The sequence below is a fragment of the Dermacentor andersoni genome, chromosome 1, assembly GCF_023375885.2.
Source record: "Dermacentor andersoni chromosome 1, qqDerAnde1_hic_scaffold, whole genome shotgun sequence".
NCBI lineage: Eukaryota > Metazoa > Arthropoda > Arachnida > Ixodida > Ixodidae > Dermacentor > Dermacentor andersoni.
The window spans coordinates 337449259-337469613 of NC_092814.1; positions in this window are offsets into that span (position 1 = coordinate 337449259).

Sequence of the window (20355 nt, forward strand, 5' to 3'; positions counted from 1 at the left end):
AGTGCTCCAAGTAATTTTACGATCCTATATATTTTTTATTTTGCATCATTTTCCTACGCTGGATTTTAATGTTCATAGTATTCGTCATTAGCCATCGCCATAATTTTATAGCACGTAGATTTTACGCACCTTACAGCGACTATTTTTAGGCCCCTTTACAGCCAAGTCACATCTTTCTTCACAGAACTCATCATTCCACTGCTAAATCACTAACACTGTTTTGGCGCTCTTTGGTCATATCTGGCCCTTGCGCCACTAAACCACACACATTCATTCATTCATGTTTTGTTCATCGGGCAGGTAGCTCGCAACACTCAGATACAGGTCGCGCGTGCATCGGCAAGTGCCCCACAAGGGCGATATATGCAGTTACACGAGCGTAAGATGGCAAGTCAGCTTTTCCCTGCTGGTTCACCTCCCTGCCTTTCCACTATCTTCTGTGTCTTTCTACGCGACCGAACCACTTCGTCTATTTTCCCGTTCCATATTTTTCTAGATATTTTTATCCGTAATGGCGCCTTCACCTCACCAGCTAAATTAGGGGCTTCCTCGCTGTCAAACCTTGTAAGGTTGCTAAAAGAACTTCTTTTTCTCCTAGTACGAGTGATACGAACTGTGACAGAATCATTATGGTCATTTGGCCTTTCCTGATGTGTATTTCTGGCGCTGCCGCTCACCCAGACCATAGGGCTTGTCTTGTTGGCGAGGAAACACTTTGTACAGTACGTGAGGCAAATCCGTCTCCTAGTCTTTTTTGCAGAAAGCAAAAGGGAATAACAGTATACATGTACAGCTGGCACCCAGTGCGAGAAAGCGCAGGTACTATTGCAGCTGAAGGCGCAGTACCGTTAAATTTGAGACTGGATGCGGTTCAGCGGTTTAATACTCTAATACTCTAATAATAAATCATAAAAGCACTATGCTCATATTGGTACCTTCTCTTACGCAATTCGTAGCTTTGTACAAACATGTTCCGAACAAACATGTTTGAGGCGCACGAGCTCATCACTTAGTATAGCACTGCTACGTGCACCGACGGGAAGACCTTGAAACAGAAAAACCGGAGTCATAAAAATCACTTTTGCGTAAATTCGGCATTGTGAACCTAGGACCACAAATTATAGTTTTGATGTTGTTGGAGCATGGAACACTCAGGTTCGTCAGGGATGTGATAGTGGAGCGCTCCGCATTAATTCGGACCGGGGCTGCCGCCATGGGAATGGCACAAGGAGAACGTGCCTCCACCTCACCCCTAAATTTGATAGCACCCGTAATAGCTGGCTGAAAACGACGTTCGACAACACCACAATGCCCCGCCCCCATGCTCCGGTCAAGTGCATGCATCCTCCCCAAAAATAATTCCTGGCTACGCCAATTATTCGGAGCATAGCACATTAACACGCAATGAACCCGACGTGGACAGGCATTCTTGTGTTCAGACACTATGAGAATGCGGTTCTGGCTGCCACCCGCCATAGTAGCCCAGTGGCTAGGCGCTGCTGCGCTGCTAATCTCGGGGTCGCAGGTTTGACCCCGGCAGCGACGGCCGAATTTCGATGGGGGCGAAATGCAACAACGCTGGGGTACTTATAAATTTACGTGCCCGTTAAGAACAAGGTGGTCAGAATAAATGCGCAATTCTTCAGTAATGCGTGTATCATAATGAGATCGTGATAGTGGTATTAAAAACTTGGTATTTATTTAGGTATTTTGTCACTGCCATGGAAAAAACACTTCGAACTAATGCTCAGCATAGCCAAGAATTTTGTAGATTGTCTCTTCGGCATTCTGTGGAGATTCACGACAACGTGCCAGCGTAACTGAAGGGGCACAATAGTTAGGATAATAATTTTCAAAATATCGCCCGAGTATAAAAAAAATGTCAGCTAACCGCACCGAGAGGGTGCTACCTTCTAAGAACATATCCATTTACGGCACTTAGTGGTAACATTCATGCTGCGTTAAAGCAGTGGTTTGGTTAAGGATGAGTAGGGAAGTCGCATGACAGGAGCAAATCCTTATGCATCCTCCCGACAAAGGGCACATTGACTTGAAGAGGCGCCAAATTTAAAATGGTAAAGTGATTTACTACGCCAGACGTCGGATCGCTAATGGCAGAGCGAGTGTCGCAGTTTCCTCGCGCAGGTTTTCGAGAGGCAGCTAAGAGAGAGAATGTGTGCGTGCGCGTGTGCGCGTCCGCACTTGTTCACATCAGTGGAATATAGAGGTTAGTTATAAATACAGGACTCAAAACGAATACCATGGCATTTAAAGAATTATATTTTTTTCTGAAACCAAGCTGCCGCGGAAAAAAAAGGAATTGCCTGTGACGTCAGTATGCCACCCTGCATTTTGTTACGACGGCACCGTCATCATCGGCGTTGCGCCTCGAGCAGCTGTCTAGCGATTCCCTTTCGTTATCTTGCTTCCTTCAGTGGCAGCGCAATGTCATTATGCCAGCGACGCGCTAAATCTGAACCATCAGTGCGTCGTGTCTCTCTTCTGCGGTGCAGCAACTTTTCGATGGCACACGTTCGCCGCTATATCGTCATTAAAAGTTTAAACTGCTGCCTTCCAAAAAAACACAGCCAATAAAAAACGAAAGCGGTTCGGCCGCATGGAACCTGCTCATGGAGCCAAGCTTTTGACGGCAATGTCAACATCACAAAAGGGCGTACGCGGTGATGTCCGCGTTATAGAGGTTCTTCTTTTTCGCGTCACTTACGCTTTCAGAGTGGGTTTACATGCAAAATACTTGTTCGCGTAGCTCCTACAGGAGCTAGTCTAAAAAATTTTCTTTGTTCAGCTGTTGTCGAGGGTGGGCTGCAAACTACTTATTGACTTAAGCCACCTAAGATGAATTATTATAAAGTTAATTAACCTAGCTTCGCTAACTCGTTTCTTACCGCTATAAATGTGCTCATTTTCCGTGATTTTATGTTTTAATGTTTCCTCTCATGACGTTGTAGTCACAGCGTATACCACTATATATGAACGTAAAGCCTGACCCCTGGTGTTTTGAATGGATGTAAAGCAGTCATAATTGCTCTGACAGTTATTGGGAATTTTTATTCCAAGAATGTAAAAAACACCGTTGTTACTCATTGCAACAACGCACCTGTTTCGTCTTTTAATGCATTCTTTAGGCTCGCGAAGCAATGGTTTTCAGCTCAGGATTAAAGCATGCGCAAACGTTCTCGTGCTTTATTATGTTCGATCACCTCGTGAGGAGCAATCTGTTGCATTACTCACTGAAGTTCATCAGTTACCCCTGAGGCTGCAAGCAGACCAGAGAGTTCTATATCATATTCAGCGTCTGCACCGCGCACCGTATGGTCAATCGCTCCTTGATCGTCTCATTCACCACCCGTTATCTCGCATGGGTAAAGTGGCGGCATTATTTATGAATATCACTGACATTTCTGAACATGCTGCTTCAGTTACGCCTCCACCTCCAAAAGATGTCACGAAACACGTATTCCCCATTTACCTCACAAACCCTGACATGCACAAAATGTCGGATATGCCTGTTTCATGAATATTCCAATTGGCTCAATCTCACATGTTCGAAAAGTTTCCAGATTATCTTCAAGTATTCACAGATGCATCTTTACAAAATGCTGCAGGCGCCTCCGCAGCTTTTTTCTGCCCTTCGACTCAAGTATGACGTATCTTTCAAATGCCTCATCCAACTTCGTCAACAACTGCTGAGCTAGCAGCGATTATTGTTGCACTGAAATACGTGCAAGAGGAGTTAACTACATCGAAGATTGCGATCTTTACGTACTCTCGCGCTGCCCTTAGCAGGTTACAACGCAGTCAGATTGGTTGTCCACTTGTGCGCAGCATTATTGACTCTGCGAGCATACTTCCATGACGTGGGGTATCTCTCGTTGCTCAGTGGATACCTTCCCATGTAGGAATCGACGGAAATTAAGAGGCTGATCGGCTCGCTTCAACTTGCGCTCATAACAACTGTGACTGCCCAGAAATGTTGTGCAAGCTTGATGACGCTCGTCTGCTGATTTGTCGCCACCTACTCAAGCAGCATCCAGACCAGTGCGGCGCAAATGGAACGTTCCCGCCCCGTGTTCGCAGTCGAGGTTTGCTTCGTCGCGCTAGAGCACAACTACTCAAGCTGAGGGTTGGGTGCGTGAACGTGCTAGAACGTTTATACAGACAAGGACATGTGGCAAGTCCATCGAGTACGTCTGGTGGCTGCTGCGAGACACTTCAGGACCTTATATTTGAATGTCCCGCATTCAGTGCACAGCGCATGTCGCTAGTGAGGGACTGTCATCTCCTTGGCCTGCGGTGTAAGACACTCGACGAATGTTGTACCCCAGTGGTTGTGCGTCTAAACGTGATCAGGCTCCTCGCGCCCTACTTACTTTTCTGGAGTTCACTAACTTAGGTTCATGTTTGTAGCGTCGAAACTATTCTATTCAACATTCTGTAGTAGCGTGACCTTCAGTGGCCGGCCCTACTGTGTGTGATCTCTACTGTGTTCTACTTTATTGTTTAGATTTGTCCTTTTGCTCATCCTTTCCTCCCCTCCTTCTTATCTTCCATTTCTGTGTTGAGGTCACCTCCCTTCTGTAGAGTAGGCAGGCGTTGTGCCCCTTCCGGTGGCAGTTGCCAGCCTGCTCGTCGCTTTCCCTTTCCTGTTAATTGTATATATGTGTTCAAAACAAATAACAGCAATAGTAATAATAGTAATAATAATAAATGTTCTGTGTAAGTCAGTTGGTCAAATGTGCGTTCAACGGACGCTAGAGCCTTCACATGCTTTGTTCTGTTCCTGTACAGTGCTGCCTAGTACTGTGGAGTGTTCCGCAACATTGTAAAGTAACGAATAAGGGCACTTGAGCAGGTTGTGTTCAAAACATAAGAGATTAGACTGCTATAGTCAAGCTTCTGTCGAAGGTTGGTCTGAAGTCGACTGCGTGTGCCTGTGTGAGTGAAAACCCCACGCGAAGTGCAGGATTGGTCGTAATAAATTATACATGCGCTGTCAAAATCCTCAAGGATAAAACTAACTCACGGTGGGTAAAATAAAGTTGCGCATGGTATGCTCCAATATAATTTTTGAAACAACAAGCAGTGATGACCGTCTAACGTTGTTTGAGACATCGTTAAAAGAGCCTAGGCGTCGGCTCAAAAAAAATTATGCCGCCTCATATTAGGGCTGGCTTTTACGAAAGCCTACTCGTCGCTTATTGGAATACCCGCCGTGGTTCCTCAGTGGCTGTGGTGTTAGCCTGCTGAGCACGAAGTCGCGGGATCCTATCCCGGCTACGGCGGCCGCATTTCGATGGGGGCGAAATGCGAAAACACCCGTGTACTTAGATTTAGGCGCACGTTAAAGAGCCCTAGGTGGTCAAAATTTCCGGAGTCCTCCACTACGGCGTGCCTCGTAATCAGAAAGTGGTTTTGGCACGTAACACCCCATAATTTATTTTTTTTTGCTTATTGGAATATCCGACACCCCGATTTGTGACTGGTGCAAATGTGAAGAGATGATCGAGAGCGACGATCTTCGGAGGGTGTTTAACAGATTAGCCAGCAGACCATCTTCAGAGACTAAGATTGTCGAACCATGGCCCCACGCGTCGCAGGCTCACAAAGTGACGCTGGCGCTTCTACGTTTCATGAAATTGACTGGCCTCACTGACCGATTATAGGCGTGAAGTTATGGAGAAACGCACGTATTCAGAGTAATAGTACCTTCTTCCTTCCTTCTTCTTTCTTTTCTTCCATTAAGCCGTTTTCCCTGTGTAGGGTAGCAAACCGGACGTGTGTCTGTTTGACCTCCCTAGCTTTCCTTCCTTCTTTTCCTTCTTTTCCTCCTTCTCCTCCTATACAATGCGACGGACGCTTCTGCGTCTTCACAGCTGCGGTCATTTAAAAATTATGGTGCTGAGTCGATTAAAGCATTGGAATCTAGCTTCGACAATGCCTCAAGTCGATGTTTTATATTTCCAGACTCTACAGTCAGCCGAAAATTGTCAAATCAGACAGATACTTATTGCTTAGTCATCAATTAAACGGGCATGGCGTTGTCGAGAAAATCATTGCAAGGGAAATAGTTAAAAACACGTGAGCAAACTGTCCATTAACGTAATGGAATAATATAGGTTCGTCAACGAAACAGTTAATTACGCACAAAACTGCTCCACGTACTCCGTATCCATAAGTTACCAATCTGAACATTTGAATGATAAAATAATCACAAATGTTTATATTGGTCTAATATTTATAATTTGATGCAGGTAAAAGGACACTCCCGGCATATTGATGACGCAACGCTCTCCTGACAAAGCAAGTGCGAAAGCTTGAACAGGTTTTGTTGACGCAGACCAAGTTGACGAACTTAATCGCATGTGCCAAACCGTGCCCTTGTTGCTATAAATATTTTAAAATGGAGTGTCCTATGTTATACAAGCGCGTAAGTGGATACGGTGCATCACACGTACAAGGTGCGCGAGAACATTGCATGTGCTCCCGATCACATTTCCGAACGTTGGCAGTATCAGGTTGGGTTTCCTGACGTCGTCTGGAATAAAAACTGCTGCCTTCAAAACTTTTTTTGCGGAAGGTATTGGAGGAAATTTTCAGTAATCTGTAAAAGGGATTAGGCATTGCATACAAGCGCGTTAGAAAGTAAAATACTCAAATATTAATATGAGTGTTTTGTTATATTAACCTCTACTACACCTTTTTAGGTTAACCTGTATATCATAGTTTGGCTGTGTAAGATTAAGACCCAAAGAAGAAAATAAACGGTATTGTGACTGTACTGACGCAGATAAAGTCGTGTCAAATATTAGCTCTGACACGGTTTTCATGGTAGAAACGGTCGGAAGGCAGCACGGCTACGTTGGCGCAGGAAATACTGGTTTACTAAATACCAGTAATTGTAGTATTGCTTTGCTCTCCAATTTTTGAAATGTCGTCGCCGCAGTGCAGTCTTGAGCGCCCCTCCAAGGACGCGCACCATGTTTCAGCTAATGTTTATGGCGACTGTTCCACATTTTCAAAATGTGTATTCGGTGATTTTTCTTCAGCGTCTAACCGCTGTTTGAAAGCTACCGCTTGGCTCAAGACGCGCCCACATGCATATTTAAAATTTCCAGAACGTCATCACCGGTTCAATAGCAAATAGTGTTATCTATTCAGATTGCGTGCGTGAAGCGAACGCTGGCCTACATTATCGATCACACGCGAGCGCCTGCATGTTCGATGCTATTGACCATGATTGAAGTCTGATTAACCGGTGGCTAAACCAGTAGATCAGACTCCTATGACGGACGAACTTACGCGCATCTATATTACTGTGTTTTGAGCGATACTTCTATTTCAGCGCACGCGCTAACCTAATAATGCGAGTGTGTGCTCACATTATTAGGAAAGCATTCTCGACCTGAAAGCAGTGAGCGAAGTTACATTCGCGACTCACACTTTTGAAGCCTTCTTGTTCTTCGCCATCACTACAACGTCATAGTATAGGCGTGCCAAATTTTAATTCAGTGAATAATGGTAAATGGACTAGAACATCTGTAGCGTGTGCGTTTACTCTTTTAACGAAATAATTGATTATCCCCAATTGACTTTTTTTCTAAGAGATTGTAAAAGAAAGGAACTTGGACATAAACAGGACATCTAAAAGTATAAAAATAAATGCTTATTGATTAGCTTTCAAATGATGGCAGGGAATGAAATTTCTATTAAAAATATCCTTACGATATTTAACAGCCAATCAACTTCAAAACGGTTCATTTGAGTTGCTGCTTTGCATGTACTGTTCCGTAGCGCTGAACTGCTTCTTGTATAATGTAGGGCACTCCACCTTAAAGGCAGAAGTGCATGGCTGGGCACATGCGTTTAATTGAATGAACTTTATTTGCGTCAAGAAAACGTGTACAAGCGTTTGCACCTGCTTTACGAGAAGCGTACTGCACCACCAATACTGCGGTGGTACCTTCCTTAACTGCATCAAATTTAAAGAAGTAGATCAGTGTAAATCGTGGTGACCCTATTGTTATCGTTAGAGTGTTCAGGTTGGTAACGCCTGTAGATACGGAGTAAATTGAGCAGTCTTGCGCGTAATTACCGAAGCGAGGCTGCTTACCTCTACGATATTTGCTCTTAGGTGGCTCAGGCGAATGAGTAGTTTGGAGCCCCTAGCCTCGAGTTTATCTAGCTGAGCAAATAACTTTTTATTGAACATGCTCCTGTAAGAGTTACACAAAGTTTTTTTTTTCATTTAAACGATTTCTAAAAGCGCATGAAGACGCGGAAAAGGAAACTCTATAACATTGACCTCACCGTGTCCATACTTTCGTTGATGTTGCCATTCACATCACTGGCATGGCTCTGTGAGCAGGTTCCCTGCAGCCAATCCGCTTTCCTGTTTACTGACTGCTTTTTTGAAGGCAAGCAGTTTAAAATTTTGATATCGATATGACAGCGAACGTGTGCCACCAAGATCTTCCTGGGCCGCAAAAGGGACACGATGCAGTGATGGTGCAGATTTAGTGCGTCACTGACCGAAGGAAGGAAGATAACGTAAGTGAATCATAAGGTGCTATTCTCGGCACGCATGGCGGCTGCACGGCAGCCATTATCCGCCATGTTGACTCTGTGATTGGCTGTGGTGAGTTCACGTGCCTTGAAATTTGTGCCGGGAAAGGGAAGTTTTGCGAAATGTCATTTTGCGTTTTCATCAAGGTGACGAAACGTGACGTGGAGCTGCAAATTTTACGGGCTAATACATTTTTTTGGTCCTTGGCAGATATATTGTGATGTTAGTGTTTCAAAAAGAATGTGAGCGGTAGCGTGCAGAAGCCAGTGCAATGCATCTGCAATTGCGCGAATATGTGGTGGCGATCCACGATATGCGCCATGCCAGCTTGCCGATTGGCTGAAGGAATATCTCGTGAGGAGCGTCACAGGAAGGCCTGTTTCGTAAGCGTCATTTTGACAATGCGTGACGTTGCGCTGGGCCGCCATTGCTGAGATTTTCCGCCATAATTTTTGCTGCGACGAGCCGCGCGAATTATGCTAATGAGCAGCCATACGCAATGACAGCCGAGAGGAATGCGTATCGTCACATTTTCCCCGCCGTTTGGCGCCACGAAAATCTTTTGTTCATAACGGCTGCTCATAGTATTTGCATCGCTCTCTGAACGTCACCGCGGCGAGCAGTTAAAATTTAATTGTGGATGTTCACGTTACGACAGCCGCAGTGAACTCAACCTGCGGACTCATCGCAGCACGACGCGGCGGCCGCGTTATCTACGCTACATAGCATGTGGCCTCAGATTGTGCGCGCTCGCAGGTTTCGCTCCGGCCGTCCCACACGGCGAGCTCCCCAGCAAGAAGAAAACGATGATGATGATCATGCGGCGTCCGCACCTGGCCGCCCCTGGATGGTGCTGTTAGCCGAGAGTTGCGTCGCACGCGGAGGCGGCCGTAGAAGTCGGACCACGCGCTCTCAACGTGCGGATTGCCTCTTTTGACGTTGCGGAACACTTTCACTGGATTTATTGCAGACAATTTTTCAGCTCTACCAAGAACATTTTGACGTCCCAGCCATCTAAATCTCTGGTGCCTTTATTTTTTCCAATACAGTTCTACATTTCAATTAATCAATTTTGTAATGCATATGTTTAATCATTTATTTTTCTAAACAAATAACGCGTGGGTTTACACACCATTCATTGTCTCGGAACTTGTACCTTATCGTATATGGCAGAATTTATTTGTTGTTGCCTTATCTTACTTTATTTCCTTTCTTTCTTTTTTGCACTTAGCGTGGCGGTGATTCAACAACTGATATGGCAACTGCGGCGTCGTACGCCTACGCTGTAGTGCGATGATCTTCCTGTAATATTTACTGGTATCTTATCGTGCGTAAGTCTTCCTGTCTTTAATTTTTTATTTCAGCTGTACTTGTTGTATTGAGGGTATTGATCTTGTTTTCTATTACATTGTGCGAATAAAGCTTTTGTTACGTTGACGTTTTTTTTACTTGTTGCATAACGCATGTTCTATGTAGTTTTCCCCTTACCGAATGCCTTCTTGAAGGCCTGTAAGGTATTCATGAATAAATACAATTTTGTAAAATCAATAAAACAAAGGACATGAGAAGGGGCACGCGGATGAGAGACACGCCAGTTCTTGTATTCAGTATAATTAAGATTTAAATTGCAGTTTTCCTAATTATCATAATGTCTGCTTCGGCGACAACTATAATGTAGTGATAAACAGGTAATTAATTCCATAATTTATCATGACACGCTTCGTTCACAATTTCTCGCTACATCCAGCATTGAAACTGCGGCACGCAGCAGGCAATGGCATGCACACATGCACACATTAATACACACGGATTTCCTCTAATCCACAATGAAACCTTTCTTAAAGCTTTCTAAACCTTAGCTGAAACATTCATTGTGTGTTTGCACTTTCAGTGACACTTCACCTTGAATATTTCCCTCGGAACTGGCACACTTATTCCTGCGAGTTAGGTCTGTTTGTTCGCTAACAAAACCAACAATAGATACCCGTAGTTCCAAAGGTCAATTAAATGTTCTAGTTGGTGGCTGTTGATGCTTTCTACCCGTCTCATGACGAACTGTTGCACAGGTATACCACTGGTGCCACGTGTATGCAGTGGGAGTATGTGTGTGGACAAAAAAAAAACAAAACAACGCATTTGATAATGAATAGCCATCAGCACGCGATTTGCCCTTCGTCCGCTTTCCGCCATCATTTCCTAATCTGTAAGGGATCGTACAGCTGTGCAAAACGCCGTTTTTCTCGCCTCATCCAAGTACCAACCACACTATACCGGAGAGCGCGAAAGCCTCCTCGACGCATGAAAAGCCCTGGGGTGCGAGTGCCGTGGGGCGGCGGAGGAGTCGGTCACGCTCACCACTGAAACTGCGCCCTCTCGGTGCGAATGGGACGTTCGGAGCAAAACCTGCCAGCGCGCGCAAATCTCGAAGGCGATGCATAGCAGACAGTAGCGACATGCGACTGTAGTGCATACGCGCAGCGTTTGCTTTTGGCGCAGCACGAGCGCGTGCTCGCACTCACATGCTCCTGTCTGGCCGCGCTACGTGACGCGGGCCACTTTTGTCCTGCACCAGATTGGCCGGCGGATAATATCGACGTCGAACTTGCGCATTTTAAAGCGTCACCAATAGCTCAAAACGAAGCGAAGTCTGCCACGGTGTATAGCCAGGAGCGGCCATGGGTGGGCGCCCACTGGTAAGTGTGCGTGTGGTCTGTCCGTAAGTTTCGCCTGGTTCGAGGCTTGCTGAGTGTCCAGAGCTAATCGAAATTAGCGAGGCTCGAAGGCTACGACACTAATACGCAGTCCGGCCAAAGTTTAATTCCCACAGGAGCGGCCGAGCGTGAGCAAAGAATAGTTGGCTTGTTTGGGAAGTACGTAATTCCCATTGAAATTCGGAAGCATGTTTTCACTCACTTCATCCTGTTTATTAAACTGCGTCAATAAATGTCCCTTCAATGAGCCGCGTATGGGAATACGGTGCATGAAGAAATATAGCGGCCGAAAACAGTGAGGAGAAGGCGCCTGTTGAAACGCGTGTGTTTGAGAAAAAGGTGACTTCGTGCTCCGCTTGCAAGCTCCACGATCCGCGTTCGACTGCAAAATGTGGTTGCGATGATTGGTATGCTAGCCGCGCACTGCGTTTTTTCACCAATCCCGAGGGGAGGTCCAGGACTCCTTTCATCATCATCATCAGCCTAGTTACTCCCACTGCAGGGCAAAGGCCTCTCCCATACTTCTCCAACTACCCCGGTCATGTACTAATTGTGGCCATGTTGTCCCTGCAAACGTCTTAATGTCATCCGCCCACCTAACTTTCTGCCGCCCCCTGCTACGCTTCCCTTCCCTTGGAATCCAGTCCGTAACTCTTAGTGACCATCGGTTATCTTCCCTCCTCATTACATGTCCGGCCCATGCCCATTTCTTTTTCTTGATTTCAACTAAGATGACGTTTACCCGCGTTTGTTGCCTCACCCAATCTGCTCTTTTCTTATCCCTTAACGTTACACCCATCATTCTTCTTTCCATAGCTCGTTGCGTCGTCCTCAATTTCAGCAGAACCCTTTTCGTAAGCCTCCAGGTTTCTGCCCCTTATGTGAGTACTGGTAACACACAGCTGTTGTACACTTTCCTTTTGAGGGATAGTGGCAACCTGCTGTTCATGATTTGAGAATGCCTGCCAAACGCACCCCAACCCATTCTTATTCTTCTGGTTATTTCAGTCTCATGATCCGGATCCGTGGTCACTACCTGCCCCAAGTAGATGTATTCCCTTACCACTTCCAGTGCTTCGCTACCTATCGTAAACTGCTGTTCTCTTCCGAGACTGTTAAACAATACTTTAGTTTTCTGCAGATTAATTTTCAGACCCACCCTTCTGCTTTGCCTCTCCAGGTCAGTGAGCATGCATTGCAATTGGTCTCCTGAGGTACTAAGCAAGGCAATATCATCAGCGAATCGCAAGTTACTAAGGTATTCTCCATCAACTTTTATCCCCAATTCTTCCCACTCCAGGCCTCTGAATACCTCCTGTAAACATGCTGTGAATAGCATTGGAGATATCGTATCTCCCTGTCTGACGCCTTTCTTTATAGGGATTTTGTTGCTTTCTTTGTGGAGGACTACGGTGGCTGTGGAGCCGCTATAGATATCTTCCAGTATTTTTACATATGGCTCATCTACACCCTGATTCCGTAATGCCTCCATGACTGCTGAGGGTTCGACTGAATCAAACGCTTTCTCGTAATCAATGAAAGCTATATATAAGGGTTGGTTATATTCTGCACATTTCTCTATCACTTGATTGATAGTGTGAATATGGTCTATTGTTGAGTAGCCTTTACGGAATCCTGCCTGGTCCTTTGGTTGACAGCAGTCTAAGGTGTTCCTGATTCTATTTGCGATTACCTTAGTAAATACTTTGTAGGCAACGGACAGTAAGCTGATCGGTCTATAATTTTTCAAGTCTTTGGCGTCCCCTTTCTTATGGATTAGGATTATGTTAGCGTTCTTCCAAGATTCCGGTACGCTCGAGGTTATGAGGCATTGCGTATACAGGGTGGCCAGTTTCTCTAGAACAATTTGACCACCATCCTTCAACAAATCTGCTGTTACCTGATCCTCCCCAGCTGCCTTCCCCCTTTGCATAGCTCCTAAGGCTTTCTTTACTTCGTCTGGCGTTACCTGTGGGATTTCGAATTCCTCTAGGCTATTCTCTCTTCCACTATCGTCGTGGGTGCCACTGGTACTGTATAAATCTCTATAGAACTCCTCAGCCACTTGAACTATCTCATCCATATTAGTAACGATATTGCCGGCTTTGTCTCTTAACGCACACATCTGATTCTTGCCTATTCCTAGTTTCTTCTTCACTGTTTTTAGGCTTCCTCCGTTCCTGAGAGCGTGTTCAATTCTATCCATATTATAGTTCCTGATGTCCGCTGTCTTACGCTTGTTGATTAACTTAGAAAGTTCTGCCAGTTCTGTTCTAGCTGTAGGATTAGAGGCTTTCATACATTGGCGTTTCTTGATCAGATCTTTCGTCTCCTGCGATAGCTTACTGGTTTCCTGTCTAACGGCGTTACCACCGACTTCTATTGCGCACTCCTTAATGATGCCCATGAGATTGTCGTTCATTGCTTCAACACTAAGGTCCTCTTCCTGAGTTAAAGCCGAATACCTGTTCTGTAGTTTGATCCGGAATTCCTCTAGTTTCCCTCTTACCGCTAACTCATTGATTGGCTTCTTGTGTACCAGTTTCTTTCGTTCCCTCCTCAAGTCTAGGCTAATTCGAGTTCTTACCATCCTGTGGTCACTGCAGCGTACCTTGCCGAGCACGTCTACATATTGAATGATGCCAGGGTTCGCGCAGAGTATGAAGTCGATTTCATTTCTAGTCTCACCATTCGGGCTCCTCCACGTCCACTTTCGGCTGACCCGCTTGCGGAAGAAGGTATTCATTATCCGCATATTATTCTGTTCTGCAAACTCTACTAATAATTCTCCTCTGCTATTCCTAGAGCCTATGCCATATTCCCCCACTGACTTGTCTCCAGCCTGCTTCTTGCCTACCCTGGCATTGAAGTCGCCCATCAGTATAGTGTATTTTGTTTTGACTTTACCCATCGCCGATTCTACGTCTTCATAAAAGCTTTCGACTTCCTGGTCATCATGACTAGATGTAGGAGCGTAGACCTGTACAACCTTCATTTTGTACCTCTTATTAAGTTTCACAACAAGACATGCCACCCTCTCGTTAATGCTATAGAATTCCTGTATGTTACTAGCTATTTCCTTATTAATCAGGAATCCGACTCCTAGTTCTCGTCTCTCCGCTAAGCCCCGGTAACACAGTACATGCCCGCTTTTTAGCACTGTATATGCTTCTTTTGTCCTCCTAACCTCACTGAGCCCTATTATATCCCATTTACTACCCTCTAATTCCTCCAATAACACTGCTAGACTCGCCTCACTAGATAGCGTTCTAACGTTAAACGTTGCCAGGTTCAGATTCCAATGGCGGCCTGTCCGGACTCCTTTAACCGAGCCCAAATGTTACTACTAAGTGCCGCAAATGCATATGTTGTTAGAAGGGAGTACCCGTTCGGCGCCTCTAGTTGAAACTTTCTGATACGCGGTCGATATTTTCAAATATAATTTCCTAAAAATTGCTGCCATTCAGTTGCGCTGGTGTATTGCCGTGAAGTTCTACCGGCTGCAGAAGGGGCAATGTCCAAATTCCTGGATCTTCCTGGATATTCCTGGATAAACTGCAGCATGTGCCCATGGTCGGCCTTACAGAGTGACTCGCAATGGAATATTTGTTCGTAAGAAAGCCGCCAGCTGATCGAGATAAGGAACGATAGCGATGGCATCCGTACGACGATGATCGGTTATTGCGAGCAGTCAAAAAATGAAATGCAGTCTCTAAGCCTTGTATTTTGGTGACATGAAATTGGTGAAACGAATTTTTAATTAGGCAACCTTATTGTATGTGCCTAAATTTTATGCACGTCTAGTGTTAGCAGGATAAGGTATACCTAGGTGGTAACGAGCCTGGGTGGCACGGAAAGGCTCGTTCTCAAAGGAGTCTATGCAAAATCCTTAGTCTGTCAAATGTGCAGTTACCTCAGTTTCTCCAGGAATAAAATACAGGCTTGGTCGTTACTCATGCTTATCAGAGTTGTGTACACTTTATTGATGTTTTTTTTAGCTCTATATAGGTTTCTTAATTTCCTTAATTTGTCTTTCGCATATAGAACATCTAAACTTTGAAATGAATTCCTCAAAAAGAAGGACATTAGTGCCTAACGGGTAGAAGTGCATAACAGACTAAACAACAAATTTTAACTAATTTGGTTTTCAACTAAATACTCTGCTGTACAAATTGCAATTTACGAATAGTAGGTGGTTGGCAAGACATATCCAGTTTGAACGAATTGTGTGGGTGGCATCGTTTTCGATACATGCTCCGTGAAACATGCGCTAAAATATGACTGCTTCTAGAATTTATGTTTTCTTAAAGAAATGTCGTTTTATGCAGTCAATCAGAAATATAACTGGAACGCCAATGCATTTCGTCACACAATTTAGGAATAAATATGTCAAAGCTGGTACCATACTGAGAATTGCCCCTAAGTGGAAATGCCTTGCAAACTTAGCGGCTACAAATCTTAAAACGCCATGGGTACAGTAAATAATTTTAAATCTAATTAGCTATACATTGAAACAAATATATTATGATTTATTCTGCAAGTAATATCCAAATCTTCAAGCAATCCAGTTCAAAGATTAGAATTGTGCTACCTGCCGCATGTCATTTATTTTAAATATGTATAGTCTAGGAAAAAAAAAACCACCTGGTATACATGCTAGCCTTCGCCTGCCGTTAAAATTTTGTTTTCCTTCAAGGCTTATGACTTTATCCAAGATCATGTCGTGATTGCCTAAGCAGCCGGTCTATGTTTCGCATATAGCATTTTGATAAGAAACTGAGAGGTGAGTTCAAGGAAAAGCTTACCCTCAGAATTTGTTGCAAGTTACAGCAGTGTCCAAGTTTACGCCACCTAAGCACGATTGCTGCTGAGGCGTCGTGAAAGCAGCGCTTCGGCGGTGTTGATGTCCCAGCTTGTTGACGCTGCAGCTCTGCTACAGACTGTAGCGCCTAATTTCTACGGTAGTGTGCAACCTCGTAGTAATTCCTTGCACGTGTTGCGGTGAATATCGAGCAACCAACAAGCGCCTATTTCTTCCTGACTTCCGTCTCGCGTTGCATATAAAAACCGTTACGCGACGCCAACCAAATGACTGATTCAGCCTGCGGCACCGGTGGACAAGGTGAGATATCTTGTACCTTATTCGTTTTCATTTGGACGCGTTTGTTTTTGTCCTGGGTGAGCCACGATAACAAATATAGTATAAAAGGAAGCCTGTGAAGCATCAGTCACCGTACGCGTCGAGCCACAGTTAAATTTAGCCACAAAATTCCCTTACTGATTATACTGCGTTTCGCATAACTACTCGTTTGTCATGTACACTCTACCTTAGCTCAAACTAAGTTTTGGTTTGTTCTTACTTATGTCAGAGATTATGCCGTGTTTTAGGACAGCGACTTTAGTAAATATACGTTGTACTTTGTCACCTTGTATTCCACTGTCAACGAATCGTGTACAGATCGTGTAGAACATCGTAGCTCATGACCTGACGCTGAAAGATAGGCAGTGTGAGAAAGCAATGCACACTATGCATGCCTGCTCAACGTTGTTTAAAACTAGCGAGATGCGAAGAAACCAGACAAAAAGCTACTCATTGTTCCAGCTTCTTTTTCTTCTCTTCGCAGCGCCCGCCTGCTCCGTTTATTCTTTTTCTACACACTCCCGCCCCCCAGTAGCGTTGTCCAATCCAAGCTTGTACAATTTCTGCACTGGCCTTCTTATAAGCTTGCCATCTTGTGCTTTCACACGGCAGGCTCGGATTATTCCATCTTGACCAGGGAAGACGTCCACGACCCGTCGCAGTGGCCAAATGCCTCTAGAGACGTTAGATTCCTCGATGAGTACTACATCATCTATTTGTAGACTGCTACTAGGATGTGAAGTGCCCGCAGCTCGAGAAGGTATCCTTTCTTCTATGGGATCCACAGGTAGTCCACGAGCTTCTGGCGGTATCGCAACTTCTTGCTGAGGTCACGTCGCGTAGCCTGTGCACTTCGAGCTTCGTCGACACTATTGCTTCGCTCTGGAGAGGCAAGAAATGAACAGGACATAGCGGAGAGGGCTCTCTAGCGTCCGTATAGGTTAGGGGTTTTGAATTTATAACCGCCTCTACCTCCAGCAGTACAGTCTCAGTTTGTTCGCTGTTGAGCTTGCTCTTTCCCAGCACTTTGCGTAAAGATGGCTTGAATGATTGGATAAGTCTCTCCCACCAGCCGCCCCACCAAGGCGCAGCTGGCATAATAAATTTCCATTCTATGCGATGCGTCAAGAGCAAAGATGCAAATGGAGAGCTCTTCATGGTGTTCCAAATGTCCCATAGGTCACACGATTCTCTCTTAAATGCGAGAGCATTATAGGAGTACAGTGTTGCGGGCATTTCTCTACGCGCCATAAACCTACAGAACGCTAGTAAGAAGGAGCTTGTAGAGATTCCACTCGTCAATTCAAGGTGTACAGCTCTCGTGGTCGCACATGTGAACAACAGAATACAAGCTTTGTATGTAACTCCATCAGTCTCATGTTGCTTTACATATAGTGGGCCTGCAAAGTCTAATCCCACAACTTCAAACGGCCGTGATGTGAGAAGCCTGTCTTCAGTCATTGGCGCAAATTGCACCTTTACAGGTATGCCGTTGTATTTTTTGCAGAAAAAGAAAGCATTGATGATCCGTTTACCTTCTGTCGAGAACGTATAACCCAGTAACGCTGTCGAATCTGCATCATAGTGCTTGCCACACCGCCGTGCAAAACTCTGCAGTGAGCCTCAGTAAAAAGTAAGACCGTGAAGGGATGCCTTTGCGGTAGAATAACCGGGTGGTTTTCGTCATACGAAGCGTTCATTCTTTCAAGTCGGCCACCAAGTCGAAGCTGCCCGCTGTGATCAAGGTAAGGTTGGAGATCGCGCAGTATGGAGTGTTTCTGGACAGTGCTCTAAGCCGAAGGTGTTCAGTGTCATTCGCGAATACTTCGAGCTGGACACGACAGATACAGAACATTTCAGCCTTGTTTAGCTCCTCTGTCGAAATAGTTCCCCCGAGCGACGTGTGAATACGACGACATCGATCCACAAATCGGAATACCCAGGCGGTGACGCGCAGGAGCTTCTGTAGGTTGCCAAACTTCTTTAAGTCAATCAGGGTGTCCACTATTCTCGGCGCTTGAAGAAGTACATGGTGCGTGTCACACTGACTCTTCGTAGATCGGCGTGCTCATGTCCGAGTCTGTAGGCCAGGTAAACCTTGGCTGGGATAACCATTCAGGTCCCCTCCACCAGCTGCTAAATGTACGTAGAATCTTTAAACATACGCCCCTAGTCAATAAATCTGACAGGTTGTCTTCTCCTGGACAGTAACGCCACAGCAGTTGGTCAGCAATTGCTGTGATTTCAGTCACTCTGTGCATTACAAACTGACCCCACTTGTTACGGTCACCCCGTATCCAGCTCGGTGTGATCGTTGAGTCTGTCCACATTACGCAGGCTAAATGCGTTGAATCCCACGATGAGCGGATGTATTTTAATAATCTGGCTCCTACTACAGCAGCCGTAAGCTCGAGCTTCGGCAACGTTAAATTCTTGGTAGGTGCCACTCGAGACTTCGCTACTATTAGTGATGTAGCTGTATTTCCGCCGTCATCAACTGTTCTCAAATAGGCACATGCTGCATAAGCCTTCAGGCTGGCGTCGACGAATATATGCAGCTCGGCCTTCTCGACCGCTCCATATAGCCCATCTCTCACGCAGCGCGGAATCTTGATGAAGCCAAGCTGGATTGCGTCTGCGCACCATGCTGTCCATGTCGTCTTGATCTCCTCTGGTAACTGGCCATCCAAAGACTGGCTTAAAGCCCACAGTCGTTGAAACAAAAGCTTTACAGTGACGGTGAAAGGCGAGAGTATACCAAGAGGGTCGAAAATTCGGAAAGCAGCCTTGAGAAGTGTACGTTTTGTGTCCGGCTGCGCAGAGGCTAAGTATTGGGCTATATGTTTGGAAGAAAATTTGAAGTGATCAGTTTTGGTATCCGATTGCATTCCCAAAACTGCAGTTGATTCCATTGATGTACCTTCCACTTGCTCCTCCTGGTTCTCCAAAATGTTCTGTAGTTGCTGGTTATTGGTCTTTATTTTTTTAGACTCATGCCTGCATCTCGTATAATAGCCTTCGGTCGCTCATAGATGCTCAGATCATCTTCGAATGTCTCTGCACCCACCAGTAAATCGTCTACATAAAGGGACTTCTTCAAAATAGAAGCAAGCGCTTTCTCCTCATAAGCTGTGTCCAAGTGGTGATGAATAGTCGCCATGAGCAAGAAAGGGCTTGATGTTGATCCAAACGGTACCCGGGTCAAGCGCCATGTTACTGTTTTGGGTGATGGGAATGGCATCAAACCAGAGAAACCGGAATGCATCTCGGTCGGTCTCCTGTATCTCAATTTGTAAGAATGCGTTCTCGATATCCGAGTTGATGGCGACCGGGAATTACCGAAAGCGAAGCAGTACTAGTAGTAACTCTGGGTTGAGGTTCACCCCTTTATCCAGGCAGTCGTTGAGTGATGGAAAGCCTCGAGCGTGTGACGATGCGTCGAACACGACCCGGAGCTTGGTGGTCAGTGACTCCTCTCGTATAACTTCCCGATGTGGCATATCATAGGTGGCCCTATCAACAGGAACACTCTTAGGTACCACTTCAGCGTGTCCTAGCTCCAGGCATTGTCGGATGACTGCGTTGTATCGCTCCAATAATCCTTCATTCATTGATAGCCTCTTTGCCAGTTTTTGTAGACTTGCGAGTGCGGTATCACGGTTGCTTCCAAGTAGCTGTTTCTGATCTTCTTTCCAAGGCAGCGTCACGGTGCATCTGCCATTTTTTTCTTGTGAATTGTCCCTCGGAACCGTGCAATGGACTCAGGAGAGGGAGGTTCGCCAGAATCTGTGATGCCCATTGCTTCGAGCTGCCAGAACGACTGTAGAATCTGCGAGGTTGTGCCATCGTCCGTAATCGTTTCCACTCGCAGAACGCAGACCATAACGTTAGTGTCGCAGTCAAGAAAGGCTTTTTGGCGA